The sequence below is a fragment of the Montipora foliosa genome, chromosome 9 (assembly GCF_036669935.1).
Source record: "Montipora foliosa isolate CH-2021 chromosome 9, ASM3666993v2, whole genome shotgun sequence".
Taxonomy (NCBI): Eukaryota; Metazoa; Cnidaria; class Anthozoa; order Scleractinia; family Acroporidae; genus Montipora; species Montipora foliosa.
This window is the reverse complement of record NC_090877.1, coordinates 39,841,462-39,858,561: the sequence shown is the minus strand read 5'-3', so window position 1 is coordinate 39,858,561 and position 17,100 is coordinate 39,841,462. Positions and strand designations below refer to the sequence as shown.

The 17,100-nt window shown below is 40.3% G+C and overlaps 1 pseudogene; it reads right to left on the bottom strand.

Moving 5' to 3' along the window:
* Positions 1 to 1,474: 1,474 nt before the first annotated feature.
* Positions 1,475 to 15,528, bottom strand: LOC137971301 (uncharacterized; annotated as a pseudogene).
* Between the last annotated feature and the right edge of the window lie 1,572 nt (positions 15,529 to 17,100).

Here is a 17,100-nt window from a genome sequence, read left to right as displayed (position 1 = left end):
TACCATCTCTGCTATTGAAGATGCGGCTATCGAGATGTATGCCGATGATACTACGCTGTGGTGCAAAGCTGACAACTAGTACTGTGACGCTGTCATAGCTGCAGCTAATATAAGGCCCTCTGTTTAGCGCGCGGCAGACTGGTGCAGGAGACCGGCATACTATGGTCCTCCATCCTAAGAAAAGTGAAGCCATGTTTATTTCGAGAAAGAAATCTGTCGGCCCTTTCCAAGCATTAACCATCAATGGTACCTCAATCAACTTAGTTAGTTCCACCACGTGCCTCAGTGTTGTTTTGGATGACCACATCAGCTGGACCCCTCATCTCAGGGAGACAACAAAACTGTTCGCCAGCAAGCTCAACCTGCTTAGATCGTTGAACGTCTTTTCAGCCGTATATCTTGGATCTTTCTACTTCATAGTCATTCTTTCCTCTGTCACTTACGGAATTCTTATCTGGGGCAGCTGCTACAATACTTTATTCCAAGATCTAAGACATAACTGAAGATATAGAGAGAATACACGTTTGAGCAGCTGGGATCATACACAAGCTCCAATGGCATACACCAAGTGCTCAGGTTTTGGAAAAGGCAAAGTGGTACCCGTTACGGTGGAAAATTATAAATACAAACTCGCGCTAATCGTTTGTAAACCTATAAAGTCTGTAACGCCCCTCAGTTTCAACGATGAAATGATATATGAAATGGATCATATATGAACTGCGGATATGAAATCAAGTGAGGCTATGATCCTCGCAGTTATGAACACAATTTTTGCAATTGCGTAAAGAAGCCGGAATTTTTTATAGTGATCGGAGCGTTGGGGGAAATACCAAAAGAATTAAGTGATCGGTTAAAAGACATTGGTGTTAAAATTCGGATTGCAGACTTAGAGCAAACAGTCTTATTGCAAACAATCGGAAAAGGAAGTGTGACGAGAAAACAGAGAGAAGTACGGGCTCCTGTGATGGAGTTATTAAAAACAGTTTTAACAAACACTAAAACTTAAAACCTGAAAAGATCTACAAGGACATTGTCCGTAAGGTAAAATATATATAAAATCCTCTTAAACTAAAAATCAAACCAGCATAGATCTATTTACAAAACATTTTTTAACCTTCCGCTTTTGACACGCGGGATTAACAAAGGGCAAGAGAAAATGAGGGGGCAGAGAGGGAGGCTCAGGGCATTGGCTGGGATATGTCATGTCCACGAAAGCTATTTTTAGACGGGCGGAAGTCTTTGTTCTAGCGGAAGTCTGTCTTCTGACACGTCCGCATGCAGACGTTAATTCTACTTCGTCCGCCATTATATGAAATCTTTGCTTTTCTTTCAAACATCAGACCGAGGTTGGCCTGTATGCGGACGTCTCGGAAGACAGACTTCCGCTAGAACAAAGACTTCCGCTCGTCTAAAAATAACTTTCGTGGACATGACATATCCCAAGGGCTGGACCGGGAGCCTCCCTCTCTATCCCCTCATTTTCTCTTGCAAAGGGCGCACTCTGCTGCGAAGAGAACAACGCTGGAAGGGGAAGGAGAACATAACAATTATTCCATGAGTGCGCGTTGGATATAAAATGGTAAATGGCCAACGAGGTTTGTAGTCTTCCTTTTGCCACGGTTAAATCGTCTTTATTTTCTTACACTTGGACACTTGGAAATTAAAACCAATCAGTTTCCAGCCTGGCAACATGACTTGACTCAACAGTGTCTATGTTAGGTCATACATACGGTATATGTGCTGATAACAGAGATTGAGTGAACCAGTCAGGAAGCTAGAAGTGCAATATCCGAGGTCGAGATTTTAATAAATCCAAATAGAAACGCTCTTTCCTGTAGGCTATTATTTTGACTTAGGTATTTAGTTTACGAAGCTATTCCCCAAATCTTTATACAATATGAAAGGAGTGACTTAATTGTGGTATCAAATAAGCAATGCAGGTCTTGTATGCTATAATCATTGGCTCCGCACACTTTAAGGGTGCCTTTGATTGACCATATTCCGGAATAAGAATGCATGGAATATAAGGAAGAAATCCTTCGTTTTAACGGTGATTCACATGAAAATTGTCAAACATCCGCTAAAATGCTATTTTAAACATATTTTTGTTGTCCTTGCTGCTTCGAAACGCGCCAAACATACCGTTTTAATCATCACTCCACGTATTCTTATTCCGGAATAGGGTCAATCGAACGCGCCATAAGTCCTTTCGATGAGACTATGAAATTATGGGATAATCGAGGAAGGTTACTCCGAGGAGATTCAAATATGAGACCTCCTCTACCTTACCAATTGACTCTGGGGAACACTTGGATGTTCTTCTCTTTATAACAGGATCATTGGTCTCAGTTTCAACTTCATCAAATTGTTTTCTGTCCACGGCTTAGTATTGTCCACCTCCTCGCAGGCATTAGGGACGTAAAGATCTACGACGGCGACGGTCGACGAAAACGTCACCTTAAAATATAACTTGGCTCTATCATAAATCTTGCGCGATTATTCAGTCTCGTTCACGTCCTACAATGTGGGCGAGGTATCCTAAATATAAATTGGAACGAGCGGTTTCAGAGTGGAAACAGAGAATGAAAGATTCTCTGTTGCATGCTTACGTTGTCGTATTTGGTGATTTCACGTCGTCGTTATGCAGAGGACCGCGAACATACTTGCTAAAATCCGTGCTGGACGTGCAGCAAGATTATTTATGCTCTTTTAACCAATGATATTATTGCTTTATGGCGTTGTCGTTTTCGTAACCGTCGTCGTTTATTAGACTCCCAAATATCCAGGCCGTGCTATCAGCACCCACGGGTACATTACAAGACTAGTAAGGTTGTCTACATACTTACTGATCAAGATGTCCCGAGAAGTGGGTCCGATGATATTGACCGTGATAGTGAAAAGTTCGTTACTGTCATTGGTCATAACACTCCAAAAGAACTGTTGGAAATCTGTCAAAAACCACAGATTTCACAATACAAGGTCGCAGCGTATTTGGGTGAAGATTCTGGTAGCGGTGATGGCCTTCTTAGGCTGAAATGTATTCCGTATTCTGGAATAATTCCTGACCCAAAAATTATGAAGGAAGTTTACAGTCTTCAGTTTCGATAACATCAGCCATGCGAAACTTCACATGCATCCGATTACATCGTTTGCCACTGAAACATTAAAACAAAGCAAACTTTCCAGCGGTAAAACGCAATTTTTACCACAACTGCTGTAATCTCGCCATCTGGTTGGCTAATCTGCCGTTGTCGATAATAGTCTAGACAACGCTGCTCGCGTCAATTTGTCACGCAATGTAATAGCCAATCAAGAACGCTCATTTTGGGAAGTAACCCAACCATATTGCGAGAAAGTTATTGACAACGCTTGCTCTTTTCTTTGTGTCATGATTTTGGTCACGCTCTGAAATAAACACTTTCTTTGCCCTTGAATATTGTGGTAAAAAACAAATCGAAATTGGTTCAGCGTTGTCTGTACTCTTATCGACAACGATATTCGTCATCACAGTGGTCAAAATGGTGTACGCCTCGTGAGTCCACAACAAATTTTGACCACTGTGACGACGAATATCGTTGTCGATAAGAGTACAGACAACGCTGAACCACTTTCGATTTGTTAAATATAAAATAAAGAAAGCAAAGTTTTTCTTGTGTGCAAATGAGAAGTGAAAACATAACATTTTAAGATCTACCGATCACAACGATTAAAACATCTCTCCATATGCATAGTTATAATCCTGATCGTATACACTCTAGTCGCCAATTTTCAGCGACGTAAATCGTAGAAACACTGTAACTTACCAAATTAAATCAACGTAGTGTATGCTGTTACGCTAGTAGTCCCGCGCGGTTACTAAATAGGTCATGGCAACCAAGTTAATGAAACTGATGCCCATCTACAACAAATCACGAATAATTAACTATACAGCTCTGCCAATCTGCCGACACAGAGTTAACGTCCATTTGTGTTTGTCCAGAAAATACAGAAACCCTTGCGGTCCAGTGCGCAGCCCTCGTTTCAGCTCACTCCTGAAGTAACCTAAGGACAAACACACAAATCAATCAACCCTTTCTTCTCTTTTAATTATTTACCTCGAGTGCAATAGAAACCTTAAGCTCAAATAATGTTAAAATTTTTGCCCATTCCAGAATTTTTTTGTCAGAAAACGCAATAGAGAAAAATGGAACTAAAATTTGCATTTTGCCAAATATCAACTTTCACAGCATGCCGCGAAGCTTAATATAGATTTTTTAAAAATTAACATGGGGCATAAGGATATGTTCCCTCCTCTCATCCTCTCTTGATCCATAATCATCACCATTTTCATCATCAAAAGATGGAAAGCTAACGGGTAAGGAGAAACCTGTCTAGAAAATATAATATTTCTCGGGAGTCAAGTGAACCTTGTGACAAGCCCCTTCGCTGCTCGTACATGCACTTGTAACCCGCAGTTACGGTTCCCACACTACAAACATTTGCCGGCCGTTGTCGTCGACGATTGGGAGCATTATCTCTGAAATGCTAACCGTTGGCGGTCAAATATCATGTGCCGTGGCTCCTCGCCAAACTAGGTGCTTTCCATATTTCAATGTAACAACCCCAACATCTGTTATTACTATATCTGTAATTACAGCTGTGCCATCGTAATGAAGCCTTACAAGGACGAAACAGCTGTCTATGGCTGTCACTGCCCTGGGGTGATATCACTGTACGCACGCGTAAAGTACTAGCCTGACTACCGGGTTGGTAAATGGTATTTATGTTTTCCCCTCGGTTTTCATTGTCATTAAACAGATTTTCTCAAAAGAGATACGCCCATCAATAAGCATCATACCTATAGTCAGGACGGACAATATTCGAAAAAACATTTAGCCGCTCTTGTCCAGAGCCCCAAGTCAATCATGAATAAGCCAACCCATCATGTGAACCCATATCACAGTCTTTGGGAATCAAAAACGCACTTCAAAGCAATCACAATTGATAATGGTTTGTACTCTATATGAGGGCAAGCTTGAAGGTTTCACAGAATGTCTTGTGATACCAGTGGGTAGTGTGTACGTTTTCCGAACAGTCTCCACTCATGGTGCCGTTGGCCACGCATGACGGTGGGCACAGCATTTGAAAGACTACATCCATATTGAAATACATTGGCTTTTAAACAATACATTCCAAACTTACCTTTTTGTCTCCTTGCTGAGTGTCTTCTCTTCCGGGTGCTTTACCTTGATAATTTTTAAGTCGATGTGGCGTGACGACATGGCAATGAGACCCACTCTAGGACAAGTTGCTAAAGGACTATTGAGTAAAACGCTCCCTTCAACATCCATTACAGTGAGTAGATCTCCAGACCTTACGTTAAAAAGCTCCAGGCGGCCACCAATTGGGTCAATGGATTTCAGAAAAATACACTCCTCGTCACCGATGAATTTACAACAGCGAATGTCGAAATCCTTATATTCGAGAAGCACCTTACCAGAAACAGCATCAAGAACGTACACGAGTCCGTCTTGTAGCGAAGAAACAGCAACAAATTTTCCCTTGGGGGAAAATAACCCCGTCAGAGATGAATAACGAGCACCCTGGAGTGCACGCCACAGTAGTTCAGTTGTACCCAATTCCCTCATTTCAATGAACTCTGGCTGGGATTTAGGCCAGGCAAACAGCTGGAGGTCCCCGTTGCAAGCAATTAACTCCCCATGAGGCAGTTTAAATGTTTTCACAGTATCTCCACTAACAGTATCGAAAATGATCCCGTCTCGCGTTTCATATGTTATGCATGCCACCTGATCATCTGAAATAGGAAAGACAGCATCCGCGCCAAACCTCCAGCTTCGCATGCAGACTGACAAATCAGAGTTCCAAAGTTCAAGTGTGTTCTTAGTTGCAAACAAAACACCTTCTTTTAATGGTACCAAATCAAAGAAGTGAATCTCAAACTGTTTCTGTCCCTTAAATCTCCGATTATAAATGTCCAAAGCGATAATTCTTGGTCCAGGCGATCCAACGTAAACTCTCGCATACACACTCTCACCGGTTAACGAGAATTGGAGACACGTGACATCTTCGAATTCTGTGTTTTTCGTTGGTGCATTCCGATAAACTAGTTCAATGTAATCTTTACGTGTGTGGTTCCTTAACAGAGATTCGCTGTCAAGCACCACATCATAATAACTGAGCCAACCCCCAAACAGAGGATCTCCTAACAAAAAGCCACCGATTCTAGAGGATTCTAACTTAAAGGAATTTCCCCAAGGAGCAAGAGGGTGAATCGAATACGTGCGCATCTCAGTTATACTTAAAGGACACATTCCCGTGGCATTTAACCACTTTGAACAAAAAAGAAATCGACTGTCTGGTGAGAACCTAATCATTCCAAAACGCCATGAAGGTACCTCTGCCAGAGTTGAAAAACCATTTTGCCGGTCAACTAAACAAACAGAGCCCGGTGAATGGGAAATTGCCACGAGCTTTCCATCTTGGGACATTGCAAAAGATAAAATGTTTTTTTCTCTGTTTAGACGATCAATCTCCATACCATCGTTCAGATTCCACATCGTAAGACATTTTGCATCGTCGGGACAATCAGTTAACATCTCCTCGCCGCAAACAGAACAGACAGAAAAACTGCACTTACTGGTAGGAAAAAGAGGCTTCAAGCTTCCATCAAAGGAGAAAGCAGTGTTCAGCATTCCTGGCAAGACGACATCCTTGATAGGATGAAATACCAAAGAACGATAAAACCCACCAACCAATCCGTGCGAAGTTACAATGATCCTAAATGGACCATCGCAACTATACTGTTTTGGTTTGACATAACGTTTCCATTTGCGGTTACCTGAAGCAAGTGACCAAAACTGAATGCTTCCATCCCGACATTCACACACCATGTACTCTAAGCTAGGGGACACATCCAAACAAACCACTTGTGATCCACAAACAAAACGAGCTTGAATAGCTGTTTGGGAGGTATTTTTGTTTAAGAACTCCATGTAAGGTTTATCGGAATACTTAGTCCCTAGAAGCTTGCGGGAGTCAGAAGATAACTTACTACTTCCCTCATTCAACAAACACTGAAAGATAGTAAAGGGATATTTCTGTAAGGTTAAGCGGTGCTTCTTCAAAAGTATCAATAACGACGAAAGGGTCTCCTGACACTCGTTGGATATCCACTTCAAACCACCCTGCTTCAATACATCAATGATATCTTCCGTGGTTTCTGGCACGTTCACACAAAGCTTTGCGTACAAAAGCTCTGGGTCTGACACATATTTTCCAACCCCTTGTTCAAGGCTACACGATTTCATGTCCTGGTCTAACTGTAACATGTGCTGAACACCATGTTCCAAGGCATACCTTGAAGTATCAGTGAAAGAATGTAAGTTGCCAATATCTTTGCTCTTTAACTCGTCAAACTCGTTAGAACAAAGAGTAGAAAGGATCTTATGGCCTTCCCTTTCCTCTACACTGAAACAGTGCTGCCCGTAGGTTGACTTGTCTGTAAACCAGTCCTTGACTGATTTATGAAAGAAATGAATGCGGTCTTCGTGAACAGGAAGAAGTGATGACACAATGGCAATGGCGTTGCTCGCCTTTCGCATAACAATAGAGGAGGACAGGTTCGTGCACAACAATTTAGGAACAAAACCCAATGGTAGTGGTTCCCTGGCAGCGGCAAGTGCACTCAGGAAACATAGAAATTGCTCTTCAGTTATGTTTAGTTCGTTACGCAAGTCTTGCTCGAGCCGTTGAAAATACGACTGATAAACACACCCAATGCCCGCCGGAAGGGTCTTGTCTAGTTGTTCCAAGGTGAGAAAAGTTGAACACTTGTCCCTTATAAAATCTACCAAAAACTTGGCACACAGAAAGACTCCCTCCGACTTTTGCACAAGATCGTCACAAGACCAGCTCGTACATTTCAACTTCTAATAAATCGCTTAGACTCCGTTCAAAGTAAAAACGAATGACCTTCAAGTTGTCTTCATCTTTTGGGTCCAGTATTAGTGGCTGCAAATCTTTGAGGGTGTCCCAAATGTTAACTTCGGGTCGCGTTGTCACCAAGAACCGAAGCCAAAGTGGTAAATTCTTAAACAAGTTGGCAATCACGTCAAGAAGATCATTTCGTCCTTGGTATTCACTTTCATCTAAAGCATCTATTACCACAAGGGATGTACAATCCGGATCTGCTACCGCGTTCAGAGGTTCTAAAAAAAGCAAATCAAACAGATCTTTTACTTCCATGTCATTGATCTCTACACCAAGATTTCCGGAGAGCTGTTCCACAAGGGCTATCTTGTAATCTGGAAGACAGCATGACAGGTGGGAAGCTAAAGACTGCATCATCACCTTGGGATTCCTGTGGCGTGCTCTGTCATGGTGACAAAAATGGCTTCCCGCTAATCTGCCAGCTTCTTGCATTCTTTTACACATCTCAGCAGCGATGACAGATTTTCCCATCCCTGCATTTCCGCTGAGCACCATAACACGATTTGGAGAGCTTGCATCATCCAACCAGGTGTTGATTTTAGCAAAGAAAGACTCACGGGTTCCTTCCAAGTATCTCTTTGTATAATCTCTCACATCACGTTGGGTATCAACTTTTGCAAGTTTCCTTAGGATTTTATCCTCCTGATCGGTGTTGTGTTGCGTCTTATGGATTTCAGTCACAATTTGATGTATGTCTTGAATCCTAGAATTGCTTTCCTTGACAGCTTGTTGTGTTGTGTCAACAGTCTCTTGGGTTGTTGACTGCTGGATTCGTAAGTCTTTAAGGATAGATGTGTTTTTCTCGACACTCTCTTGGACTGTGTTCTGAACCTGATTAAGTTGAGTCTTGAGATGTCTTTCACTCTCTTCCCAGTCCCGTAAGGCTTCAAGATATTCCTCCTCTCCACATCGCTCTGCCTTCAGTCGATCAACCTCTGCCTGACTTAACCCAAGAGACACTAGAACGGCACTGATTTCCTGCCACAGAGCATTGAACATCAGTTCATCGACACCAGTGGTTGTGATGTGTCCATACAACGGATTACGAAAAAACTTAATTCGAGCAAGGTTTGCCTCACGAGAAGTGTCACTTGGGGGCGGCTTGCAATGCCATCCAGTGTGGGGAGGGGTAAGTCCACAAATGTTGGTCAGAAGGAGGAACAGCAGAGTGATATCAAACGTGTTGGAGTCAGGGGCAGCCCCGCAAACAGGAAAGAGCTTGTCCCACTGGTGACTATTGAGAATTCTTCTGCGTAAAAGGTTCGTAAGGATAGAATAACAGGAATTAAGATCAGCTGCCAAGTTAGCAGGAGGGTGATGAGTGTCAAAAACATTTCTTAGAACAGTTGTTCCACCATCAATTATAAGTCGACTCAGCTTGGCCCCATTTGTCTTCTCCTTGGAGCTGGCCAGGGGACCAGGTGTGGCCATTGTAATCCAAACTACCGATTTTTCAAATCATATCTGCATAGAAAAAGAAAAAAACAGATGGTAATGGATTGGCTTAGTGGGTTCCATTGAGTCTTCCTAAGCGACTGATTAAATGACTGATTAAGTAACTGATTAAGAATTGCCACCATTGATTATCTTTACAAAATGTAACTTCAAAGCATATGATTCACTGAAGCAAGGAAAACTAAGAAATCGAGGATCAAACGAATGCCTGCACGGGCATTTCAACAAGAATTGCCTCTGATTACAACCAATAGAAAGAACAGCCTCTTTCTACAAGTGACTGCAGATGTATAAATATGTATTCTGAAATTTCTGCTGGAAACTAATTTTTGTGACTCTGACAGTTCAAACAGCAGAGAAGCAGCACATTATATTTTCAACTTTTATTGTATGTTATATCGTTGAGTCAATGTTCACTTTACTTACACATTACTTTTGAGACATGCAACATCACTGTTAAACCTTACCACACAAATAATTTCTGTAGTGTTTTATTTCACAGATTTTTTGTTCTGCAGGAACTATTTTTTGCAGATTGGAATCAATCTGCAAAAATTAGAACTACTACTACTACATTATAAACAAATAAAAGACTCTAGCTTTTTGTTTCAAAGTTTACCAAGACAAAGCTGAAATAGAAATCAGGAACAAAGTTGCTGACTAACCATTATTACTTAAATAATATGTTATATTTTCTAAAGTACTTCAAAAGAATATTTAAACAAAAATTACAAGAACCATTTATACAAGTAAAATAAATAAATAGCTCCAGAACTTACTGACCGCACTCATCCGGCAATTTCAATACTATTATTAATGGCAATAAATAAATAAATATTATTTTGGAAGATAATAAGTAACATTATTTCAATATAGTTTCTAAGAACATACGTGTATCTATATGGTGTTCCACAACAACCACACACACAGATGGTTATCTTGGCCTCTCTTCTCAAAAAATTGTAGAATATTCAAAGCACTTCAATGCACCCCTCTATACAATGTAAATCCCTTCCCCACATGAGGGTGAGACTTGGGGGCACTTTGGGACGGTGTTAATAGGTTATAAACATCTTAGTCCACCCCTTTAACCCTTCCCCACCTGAGAGTAAGACTTATAAATTTAACACTGCTCAATGCCGGATGAGTCATACTCACCAATTGGGGGCACTTTAGGATAGTGTCAATGGGTTATAAACATCTTAGTCCACCCCATTAACCCTTCCCCACCTGACAGTAAGACTTATAAATTTAACACTGCCTAATGCCAGATGAGTCATACTCACCAATTGGGGGCAGTTTAGGACGGTGTGAATGGGTTAACAACATCTTCGTTCAAACCCTTAACCCTTCCCCACCTGAGAGTATGACTTCTAAATTTTACATCAATAATTATTGGCTGTTATGCCAGGTGATTTTACTTGCCAGTTGGGGGCACTTTAGATACTCAAGTCATCAAATTTCACGGATGTATACAAAAAAGAACTTTGGATCCCCTTCCATGGAAAACCCCTGAGGACCCTGTCCACTGACCCCTTCATGGACCTGGTCCATGGGTTACCCCTATGGACCTCCCTCATTTTCAGGTAAATTGTATTGTTTATAAAACCAATATTTGTTACGAGCAGAAAAATAAGCCCCGTCCCCTTTTCAGAGAAAGAAAGTTATTAGGCCCCCTGTCCTCCCATCCCACCTTATCCTCATAACCAAATAAATAAATGATAGACTGGATCAATTAATCAAGACAATAACACTTGATGTGGACAGATCCGATATGGTTCATTCATGGTTTGGAGTTGGTCAAAATGTTGCAAATACCTTTTATCACTCACATCTCCACATTAGACTGTCATTACTCTGGTACAAAACACGAAGAAGGAACCGTAATTTTCGTCTGTTTCTTTACTTTTTTGTTAGGTCCAGTAATGAGTTTTGCTAAATTAACTAAGCTCCCCCCCGCCTTCAAACGTGCTGAAAGAAATATACCCTTAGGGGGCTTAATAGAAGATATACCGCAAGCTCCCGAGGCACATCAAGCAGATTTTAAAATGTTCTCTCGTGAGTACTGACAATAATAATATATATTTTGTTTTTCTGTGAGTGAATTAATACAGCAAATGTAAAACATTGACTAATCAGATTACCCAATGTTTTCATCCATAATTCCTTTCGAACTCTTGACTTGAGCTCAAAATTCAAAAGGGCATCTAAAAGGTCTGCAACTGATGAGGTCGAATTAAGCAAGTTGATGCTTGAATAAACGAGGAAGGTGCTTGAATGTCACCAATACAATACTTGTAATAGAATTGTATAGAGACAACCCAGAGTTACTGGATAAAAATCATATAAGACTATGGAAAGATGTAACAAAGGCAGTTTTCACACCAATACTGATTAAATCACCTAAAAATTCCATCCAGCATATCAAAAGCAGGTGGCATGCATGTCTTTTTCTTTTTTCTTTTAAATTAGACTTCAAGTGTGTCGCCATGTTTGACTTGAAACTAAATTCCAAACCCTTCTCTGTTGAAAATCAGCTGTCCCAAAGCAATATTTTTTTCGATTGCTCCCTCATGGGTACTACAATACGGAGCAAGCTCCCACAGATGCACCCTGATATTAGGCTCAGTCTCCAGCCATGGGTGTGCCCCCTTGTGTGTATCAGCGCTGGTGTTCGATAAATATAATTTAAATGTGTTGAATTTACATGTAGATCCCTTCTGTTAAGGAGGTCTCTCGTGGAATGACTGTTTTTTAGTTGAATGTAGCTTTCCTTTCCTTAATTAGTTTGCTCACTTCTTCTACTTTGAAAAAGACCTGAACCTGTTAAGTTCCTTGTTCTCTTCTCACTTTGTCTTGAAGCATTCCATTACAAGTGGCAGTGTAAACATGATGAGTGAAAACACTTTTCTTCACGACACCATCCTTTTGTCCCATAGTGGCGTACTCAATCCTCAGTCTGTATTGTGTGGTTCCAGAAAATATCCATACCCCCACCACGAAGACATTTTGATTTGCACTCCCCTCCCCCCAGGATTTTCCGTTCCAGGGGGGTCTTTGATGACCCCCCCCCCCTCCCCTCAGGAATTTCCAGAATTTTTTTACTTATAAAAAAGAAAGTGAATTAGTTACGTAATTGCAGTAGAAGTTTATTACAACAAAGTAAATATTAAGGTTAACTTTTAGAAAAATATAACGCTTTGTTAAGCTCATTATCCAGCTAAACTTTTAGCTTCTTCGCCATCAACTTTGCAAAGCTTAAACATTTGGGTTGCACGACGTCGACTGTTTCACATTTTTGTGCAAACTTTGATGAGAACATTTCACTCGCTTAAACAACTTCGCAAACGATAGTAAATAAAACAGAAACTTACAAGGTTCCTTTGTCTACACATTTTGTCAGTTTCTTCATGTTGATTCTTATTTAGGGACCACACATGTTGACGCGGTAGGTTTCGTGAACGTCGTCACAAAGGCGATTGTTTTACGAAGAAAATTATTGATGCCAAAATAATCCATCATAATTATTTGTAAACTTAGATATGGCGATTTAAGTGCAGTCTTCAAATTTACTGACTCTCCAGCCGTCATTCTCGCCGGTAAATGACACACAGCCTCACTGTTGCTTGCCTTTGAGCCATGGATGGAATCAAGAGGGCAACTGTTATTGTTTTTGGTGCAATTTACTTCCTCCAATGAGTAGTGAAACTCCTGTTTTAGAATTTCCAGTTTGACATAACGAACTGAATCTCAACAATCGTTTCCCGAGGCTGCAATTGCGTTTACTCAAAGAAGAGAAAACTTGACTCCCGGTTCCTGTCCGTGGTCTAAATGCCACCCACAAAAAAGAAAATGTCGTTGCACGCAAGCGTTGAAATGGTGGGAACTTGCGTCTTATCGCATTTTCAATGAGTTACTACCCCCAGTAAAACATGAATCCTATCAAAAATGTGTTTACTGCATGTGAAAGTAGCAAAAAGCGATACTCAAGTGAACGGAAGTGTTGGTTGGACAAAAAAGAGACAAACGGAAGTGTTGGGTGGACGAAAAAGAGACAAAGCTGGAAGTCTGGGGACGAGACTCCAGTTGAGACCACCATTTTAAATGTTTTGAATCTGTCCCAAATGAAAGACACATTGTTCTTAGCTTCGGGAGATTGTAGCGCTTGCTAACTCAAAGAAAAAAAACGGAAACATTGAAGCTAATAGTATTAACTTTATCTCAAAACTGACTTTTGTTTCAAAACATCGTCCGATAGTGTGTTTTTGTGCTTCAGATCGATCGTATGTTGCTTTCAATGTTTTGTATGTGGTTCGTGACCCTTTGGAAAAGTAGTTTCCCACGAAACCCCCCTACCCCTTGGAAATTACTGCCCTTTAACCCCCCCCTCTCCCTCGGAATTTCCAGTGATCTTCCGTGGTGGGGGTATGGATATTTTCTGGAACCACACATTATTATATCCTGTTCCCTGTTATATTTTTTGGTTGAGCATACTGAAGTACTTCTGGGAGCTTAAGTGTTATGGTCCGAGTTGTTTGAAACATGGTTAGCACTAACTTAAGTTAAACACCATGACAACCTGTAAGTTTTCATAGAACTCAACTAAGAGTTAGCGCTTATAACCATACTAGATGAGAATCTCAGCTGTAGGGAAGCAGTATCATCTACAATTTCGACAAATGCTAACCACTCTTCCAGGACATAATTTTCTGTTGAGTGCAGCTCACCTAACTACTGGTAGAGAAAGCATTGTCCCGAGCATTCCTGCATGTGTATCTTTAACCCTTTCACTCCTGTGGGGTTCCCCATTGACGAGTAAAATCGTCTGGCGTTAGACAGACTAAAATCTACAAGTGTCACTCTTGGGAGTGAAAGGGTTAATGGGGACAGTTTTTGAGTGAATCTAGCTGTTGTTAACCCTTTCACTCCTGTGGGGTTCCCCATTGAAAAGTAAAATCGTCTGCCGTTAGACAGAGTAAAATCTATCAGGGTCACTCGTCTTGGGAGTGAAAGGGTTAAGAGAATGCAAGATAATATTAATTTAAGGAAAATAAAGATCAGTTGATTTGATTTTCCATAATCCTGTACTTTTAAATCTTGACTACATTAAGACTGAATTTATTTACTACCAGCCAAGTACTTCAATTAGCCAATATCAAAAATACCATGATGATAATAAACAATTATTGGATGAGGTTGAGCATGATATCATGAATTATCAACACGGAGGTCTGTGTTATCTGCCGGCAGACGTTATCTGCCAGGCAGATGTTGAACTTGACATGATAAATGCAATATCTGCAGCAGATATTGCATTTATCATGTCAAGTTCACAAGCTATTGTGAATTGATTGAATGCTCTCCACCAATCAGATTTTTCATAGTGAGTCTGATGTGTATAATAATACTGTTTGTCTGTCCCTCCAAAATTTTACATAAGCATTATTCTTATTTTCTCTTGGGACTTACAATGGTCCCAAGAGAAACTGGAAACAATGCTTATGCAAAATTTTGGAGGGACAAACAAAGAGTAATATAGTATTTTTGATACTGGCTAATAAGATCATGAATCATCTAATTTTATAACACAACTACGGTACATGTACAATCGTCAGTGTCTGGAGGATTTAAACTTGTTCACGTCCACAAATTCTCACTTCATAAACAGAGGAGACTTCACAAGATGAAAGAAGAAAAAAAAATTCGTTTCAGTGTATTCAAGGTAACGATGGGACGCAAATACAAGTCTCTTTACTGTGAGAACTAGATTTAACCCTTTCAGCCCCGAGAGTGCCAAATGGCACTTATAGATTTTACTCTGTCTAACGCCAGACGATTTTACTCGTCAATGGGGAACCCCTCGGGGCTTAAAGGGTTAATTAAATCGTCGCACAGACTGGATTGCTCAATTTAAAGCTTACCTGTTAAAGTAGTCGAATCATCACACCATTGCGCAGTTTCATGAGATATACAACTAACATCGAACACGTAAACTGTCGCTAAATAAGCAGAGCCAGAACCAGCTTAGTTAACTTTTGATGAGCAAATCAGTCACCTGCAAACCTTGAGGCCACGTTAACGCTCTGTCTCAAGGAGCGAAGGATCTTGGGCAGACTTCCGGCTTCTGTTCACAGGTCACCCATACCAAACCAATACCTGGGAGCCCCGCAACCGGACCGGACGTGTTTTCCCTTTTTATGTGCCTTCGCACCAACCACATTTATATTTCTAAGTATCTTTTCTCCATTAGAGACGATTAGTTTAAAATCTGAGAGACACTACTTCCCTGGCATGCGAAAGTTTCACTTCCGGTTGCCCTTCGCGTCTCAAAAAACGTGATATGAAGCTCCCTACTATCTCTTTGTCCAGCGGGCGTCAGGGTGAGTGATTTGTTCGTCACAAAAACTCAAAAACCTCACGGTTCTTTTAGGCTTTAGGCATTTTCTTCATCAATTGTTATATATTTTTAAAAAATGGCAAAAGAATAACCATAAATTTAATTGCAAAAAAATATATATATGGGTCCATTTATGGAATGCTACACCCAAAAACAGATATTGACTGACTCTGTTTCCAAATCTTGCCTCATTAGCATGAGGCTATCGTTTTCTAATCAGTCACCAGGGAAGTGCATTGAATAATGAGCTTTCTTTGAAAATTAGAACTCGATATACCAAATAATTTCTGAGCAATGACGCTTTGAAAATTCGAAATTTTACAAAAATGTGTGGAATCATTAGCGCCTTTGCCGCCAAAGAATTTATAATTTTTGATGGATGATATCCATCAAAAATTAAAAATCAAATTATCATCCATCAAAAACCGTACATCCTGTGCCCAAGTTCAGGAGTTGCCATAAAGCCATTATGGTGACAACCGGGAGGGCACATTGTATACACATTGTATATATATATTTATATATTTATATATATATATATAGTTTGTGTAAAAAGAGCAAACAGCGAACGAACTTTTCCTGTGGTCAAACACTTTATTAGACGTTTCGCCCTTCGGGCTTCTTCAGTAAAAAGTGTTCAATGCGCAGGACTAACAATACTTGGAATAAAAATCTCTCTCTTACAATGCAATCAAGCTAACAAATAAAAACAATAAAATTAATAAATTAATGATATAAAAAGAAATAGGCACTAGGCCCCTTAAGGTATTACAAAAGTGTTAATTATATCTTATTCTATTCATATAGTTAAACTCTGATCTTTTATTCAAACCGCGTAAGGTTGAAGGGTGCAAAGCTGTGCACTCCAGTAAGCTTCTCTTGTTAGAGGGCGATGGTCGAGGCTATTGTGATCTCTAAAATTGCAAATTTGTTCAATGATGACGAAATCAAAATCAGACAAGACATGAGCTTCCTTTTTAAAGTGTATCGCAACCTCACAAGTGTTCTTATTTCTACTCATGGCTGATTTTTGGTTCCGAAATCTGACTTTAAACTCGTTAGTTGTGGATCCTACGTACTGATGAACATTACATTTGTTACAAGTGATCAAGTAGACTACGTTCTTAGATTTACAATGAAGGTGTTGTCTGATAAAATAGCTCCTGCTTGTACTAGCGCTACAAAAATGGTCTGATTCTTCTAAAAATCTCTTACAGAGATCGCATTTCCCTTTACATTTAAAGCAACCTTGTCTTTCT